Source organism: Chelonia mydas, chromosome 4 (assembly GCF_015237465.2).
Source record: "Chelonia mydas isolate rCheMyd1 chromosome 4, rCheMyd1.pri.v2, whole genome shotgun sequence".
Taxonomy (NCBI): domain Eukaryota; kingdom Metazoa; phylum Chordata; order Testudines; family Cheloniidae; genus Chelonia; species Chelonia mydas.
The window spans coordinates 73054179-73060640 of record NC_057852.1 but is presented as its reverse complement, the minus strand read 5'-3'; positions in this window follow the sequence as shown (position 1 = coordinate 73060640).

Here is a 6462-nt window from a genome sequence, read left to right as displayed (position 1 = left end):
CAGCCATATATTTCAACTGGAGAAATTCAATATAGCTATAAATAGCAATGGCACCAAAGACATTTTTACATTCTTTTGTGGAAACTAAATTTATATTTTTGGGAAACTAAAGAGTCTCACTTTTCAGGTAAAAGACTAACAAAGAGAGAAAGCAATTGCTTTTCAGTGATCCAGAATGCCTTTCACTTGCCATTTTTGAAGGGTAATTTGAAGGGCTGAATATTGCTTGCTGAGGAAATTCCTCCTACTTTCCCTTCTTGTTCTCCTTGCCATTGTAGATGGTAAAATTTGAAAGGATGTTGGTTTAAGTTATGAGAGCATTAAAGTTACCAGTCCCACATTTCTACAAAATATTTCAGTTATGGGCTTTTCTGAGGAAATAACTGTAACTCATACCCAGAATAATAATGTAATAATCTTTGTACAAAATATACCTTGTGAGGTATCATTTGAAAACTAATAATTCACTGATCAGTAATATGCTTGCATGATGTATGAATGGGATTGGTATTAAGAGTTATGACTATATCCGGAATATAACTAAAGTGTGTGTAATCCAGGTACATCAGGATGAGTTATTAAACAGGTCTATCCTAAACAAAGGAATGTGTCAAGTGTCAGAGGGGTAGCAGTGTTAGTCTGGATCTGTAAAAGTGGCAAAGAGTCCTTTGGCACCTTATAGGCTAACAGACGTATTGGAGCATAAGTTTTCGTGGGTGAATACCCACTTCGTTGGATGCATGTAGTGGAAATTCCCAGAGGCAGGTATAAATATGCAAGCAACAATCAGGCTAGTGATAACAAGGTTAGTTCAATCAGGGAGGATGAGGCCCTCTTCTAGCAGTTGAGGTGTGAACACCAAAAGAGGAGAAACTGCTTTTGTAGTTGGCTAGCCATTCACAGTCTCTTTTTAATCTTGAGCGGATGGTGTCAAATTTGCAAATGAAATGAAGCTCAGCAGTTTCTTGTTGAAGTCTGGTCCTGAAGTTTTTTTGCTGCAGGTTGGCTACCTTTAAATCTGCTATTGTGTGTCCAGTGAGGTTGAAGTGTTCTCCTACAGGTTTTTGTATATTGCCATTCCTAATATCTGATTTGTGTCCATTTATCCTTTTACGTAGGGGCTGTCCAGTTTGGCCGATGTACATAGTAGAGGGGCATTGTTGGCACATGATGGCGTAGATTACATTGGTGGACGTGCAGGTGAATGAGCCAGTGATGGTGTGGCTGATCTGGTTAGGTCCTGTGATGGTGTCGCTGGTGTAGATATGTGGGCAGAGTTGGCATCGAGATTTGTTGCACGGATTGGTTCCTGAGTTAGAGTTACTATGGTGTGGTGTGTAGTTGCTGGTGAGAATATGCTTCAGGTTGTCTGTGGGTGAGGACTGGCCTGCCTCCCAAGGCCTGTGAAAGTGAGGGATTGTTGTTCAGGAAGGGCTGTAGATCACTGATGATGCGTTGGAGAGGTTTTAGCTGAGGACTGTACGTGATGGCCAGTGGAGTTCTGTTGGTTTCTTTTTTGGGCTTGTCTTGCAGCAGGAGGCTTCTGGGTACATGTCTGGCTCTGTTGGTCTGTTTCCTTATTTCCTCATGTGGGTATCGTAGTTTTGAGAATGCTTGGTGAAGATCTTGTAGGTGTTGGTCTCTGTCTGAGGGGTTGGAGCAAATGTGGTTGTACCTCAGCACTTGGCTGTAGACAATGAATCGTGTGGTGTGTCTGGGATGGAAGCTGGAGGCATGAAGGCTATGCCTACAATGGAAGCCCTATTTACATATGGGGGATGGGAAACCTACAGGAAAGGAAGAACAGCATGAAGTCAGCTTTCTGGTGGACACAGCAAGCTGAGCACACAGGAAGGCTTCCTGCCTCATGAAGCAAAGTCATTGAACTTTGGATGATATAAGCAAGGACAGAAGTCATCTTTGGCATCCATCACTACACAGACACAAGGGAACAGAGCTCTTGCAAGCTGAAAAAGATGGGTCCTACAACCATGATGGGTACGTGTGACAGGGTTGGGACTCACCACCTCAGCTCCTCCTGCTGACTCGTCAGGGAATTAGCTCAGTCCAGTGTGGCGCACCCTCCACTGGTAGCGTCCCGTCCATCTCTCACCCTCTCTTGGCACCTGGACCCGAGTTGCTCCCTTCTTGCGGCATCCTCTTCAAGACACTGCCCTCCGACAGTGCCCCCTAGTCCTCGTTCACCCCCTTCCAGGGGTGGTGGTTTATCAGTAGTCTTTCACTTTGCCCAGCCACAGTGGCCAACCTCACCCCAAAGTCTAACCCTTTGTGCCAGGGATCTGGTGCAGTCCTCTATCGCCACGTCCAATGGCTAGGTGTATGTACAAAGGGGAAGGGGGGACGCAGGCCCACCCTCTACTCATGGCAGCCTTCCTGCCCTCCTTCTCTCCCCTTGTCCACCTCTCTCCCTGGGTCGCTTCCCCTTCCGACCCTTTGCACCGACCCGGCCCTCCCCTCAGGGCCTGCAGCCTGGCAGATACCAGGCTGGAGTTCCCTTCTGTTCCCCTCGCCTGCCCCGTGCTGCGCTGTCCCTGGTGCTAGTCCCCTCGCACAGGAGACAGCACTTTGAAGGCCCTTTGAAGGCCTGGGAGAGACTCCCTGCTCCCTTCCTGGGTAGCCTTTATATATGGCTGAGCCTGGCCCTGATTGGCTACCTCTTACTCAGCCTCCGATTGGCTCCCTAGCAGGCCTTCTCTGATTGGCCGCCCACCCGCACAGCCTCTCTGGCCTGCTGGAGCCCCATCTAGTATAGGAGTGGGGCAGCCACCCCACTACAGTATGTCTTTAGAGGAACAAACCAACCAGACAGTTTCTCTGAAATGTCCAGGAAAGGACTGGACATTGCAAAGCACACAATTTTGGAAAATTTGGGACTGGGAATGTGTAGGGGTCGTCTTGCTGGTTGAAAACCAGAGTTGGGGTGTAGACAGGCTACTGGGGTCAGAGCTGCTGACCCAGAGGTGTCTAGCACATGGACATTCAGGGTGTGACCTGCATGCTGGTAGGCTGGTTGTGAGTGGCCCAGGTTGGGAGATACAAGAGCAAAGCACTGAGAGGTACCCACAGTTACAGGGCAGATGGTGACACAATCCCTCACTGGTCTGGATTTGAACTCCCATAACATGACAACTTGCAATTCATAATTTATTAAATTAATGTACTTTATTTTCCTGCTCATGAAATATTCCAGCAATGATGGCAAATTTCCTCAGATGTTTGTTATTTAAGGTTATTAGATCAATTCTTTAAGTGGGTGGATTGACAGTTCTCTACAAATATTCATGACTGTTAAAGCTGTGTCGATTAGCTGAACTGGTGAATATAAGTCCCCTAGTATTGTTTTTGTGACAATTGGATAATCACTCAAGCCCTTCCAGTGTAAATCTAACATTGGGTTTCTATGACTATTCATGTACATATATTTTTAATTTTGCTTTCCATGAGCATTGTGTCAGCAATACATGGAAAATGAACACAAGATGGGTGGAAACATTGCCAGAATAATTTATTGTGAAATGTTAGCAAATATTTGCAGAACATTTATTGTAGAATTTAAACAACTCTGCTGAAGACATGCTGAAACAAAAGACTTAAATATTAAGCAGAAAAGAGGAACAATGTTGTAATTTAACAGGACATGAGAAGTCAGGAGTAGATAACAAACTGGAAGAAGTTATAGCTGTGCAATGAGCAAAGGTGGTAGTATGAACTGTGCTCAGATGGCTATGCTCATTCCTTCCCAGTAGGTCCCAAAGATCCATTATAGTTAGCTTCTCTTCTTCTGCTATACACATTCCCAAAGGGCTCAGTATTGTTACCAGTCTTCCTTAGCCTCTATTAACAACTCTTATTAGATACCATAAAACAAAACCAGTCCATGATACCAGTTATATGTCAATGATATATGGTTACATTTTAGGAAATACTTTCTAACTCTAAGTAGTGAAATAGGTTACCAAGGGAGGACATAAAATCCCCATCACTGGAGGTTTTTAAGAACAGGTTGGACAAAACTCTCAGGAACGGGCTCGGCATACTTGGTCCTGCCTCCTTACAGAGGGATGAACTAGGTGACCTCTTTAAGTCCTTTCCAGCCCTGCATTTCTATGATTCTGTGTCAGATCTTTATACACCCTCTCATCCAGCACAGAAAGTGTTATTTCCTACTAAAGAAACTGGAGAAGGGAAATGGTTTGAAGAAAATTTTTGCTCTCATTTGACAGTGTATGTCTACCAGGAGGTTAAGATACCACACAACCATAGTAACCAGATGAAAGCTCAAAGAGAAACAGTCACCTTGTTCCAGCTCCAGCTAGAAAGAAGACATCATCCGTACTACTTGAACAATAACTTGGCCACATTAGTTCATGTGTTGATTACTTCCAGGCTGGACTGCTGTAAGTCAGTCTACCTAGGTATAGATAAGAAGTTAAAAGGAAGCTAACAGCTGGAACATAACACAGAAGACTATTTCCTAAGTATGCATCCCCAGTGTGGCACAAAACCCAACTCTGTGAGGGACACTTGCATTCTTCTCACAGGAGAGTTGGAGATGTGGCATGGACAGGTGAGACAGGAGCAAAAGTGTCTTAAGAACTTATAGAATTAGAAGGGACCACAAATGTCATCTAGTCTAACCCCTGCCAACATTCAGGATTTGTTGTGTCTAAACCACCCAAGACAGATGGCTATCCAGCCTTCTTTTGAAAACTTCCAGTGAAGGAGCTCCCACAACATCTCTAGGCAGTCTGTCCCATTGTCCTACTGTTCTTACAGTTAGGATGTTTTTCCTGAGATTTAATCTAAATCTGCTATGCTGTCATTTGAACCCATTGCCTCTTGTCCTGCCCTCTGTGGCAAGAGAGAACAACTTGTCTCCATCGAGTCATTAATCTGTATGACTATCTGATAACAGCTCTACTGCCATTCTGCTCCCTGGATAATTTCTCTGTGTCCACCTCACTTATTTGGGCTGAATGCTGATAAGATTTGTCCCCATTATAAACTAAACAGTGTCAAAATAGCTTTCTAAGTGATAAAACAACCTCAATGAGATCTTAATGGTTATGTTTTTGGGCTTCGCTCATACACTGCATGTGATCCTAAAGACCACTTGTCTTCAACTGGAGTTCTGCACAGAGAGCTTGCACTCTTACTTCAGCTTTGATCCACATTTGTTTACATCTTCAAAGTTTCATTTTAAGTTACAGGTTCAAGTGAACACAAAATCTCAAATCAAAACTAATTCACAACTGCTGAATTACACTGTCTTTTTTTAAAACCAGGCAAAAACACACATTTTAGATGATTTTGTTGCAAAACCATAAATTAGGTTCAATTTAAGAGGTCCTAGGTTCAGCTGAAAGATTTGTAAAACTTAGAAAAGCTTTCAGTTAGCCCTGTCTGCATTTCAAATGTGTAATAAAATCTGAAACTAGGTGAGTTTAAAATGGTTTTAGGTTTTGTTGCCAACATTTTGCATAGCTCTGGTAACTCCTTCCTAATCAGGGTGTGAGGGTTGGCATATGTTCAATAACCTTCAGATGAGATAGATGTTTCACTACCCACACTGGTACATTCTCATGTTTTTTACATTTCTCCCAGAAGTGCCACTCCTAAAAAGCGATACCTCTAAGTGGTGAAATATAGTTAATTCTTAGGGGCTCACAAAGATCAGGGACTAATAGCATTGCCTAGAATATGAGAGCAAGAAAGATTTATATTTTCCTGCAGGACAAATAAAATATATTATGATCATTTGAGAGACATGGGTAATCCTACTCATAAAAGGGAGGTCTAGATAATTCACGATCTTATCAGTTCTGAATTATGAAAGCTTCCCCTCAAACAAGATAATTTCTGAATCCAGCAATGAGGCAGAGTATACATAGCAAACACTTTCACAGAACGTCATGTACTTATTTCCCTTATTTCCCATGTATTCTCTCTCTGCCACACAAACTCACTCCTTAGGTTGCAGAAAGGCAAATCTATTTGTGATAATTTTTTTTTTAAACATCTTACTATTTTTAATGAATTTAGTGCTTGCAAAATGTGCTGTATTGTACAGTTGTGGAAAACAAAGTCCTCTGTTTATCCAAGGAACAAATACACCAGGGTCCCCATTCTGTTCCCATATACAAGAGGATATTGTCCAACCATTCTCTCCCTTTAGGGGGTTTGCCTTGATTTTTAATAAAGTAACAACCCTCTAAGATAAGGCTGTTCTTTCAAATATAAAAGGGCTTTGCTCATCTGACTTTCCTGCCCTTGCTCTTTAGCTATCCTTTCTCCAGAGAGCCATTCAGCCTTTTAAATGACATGAGTTGGAGATAAATTAGTGTGGAACCCACCCTTATGATAAGGGGATGTCTGACAACCAGCCTGTGTGATGTCTGCCATAGTGTCTATACTTTATTCCAGTGGGATCTACCAAAAAAG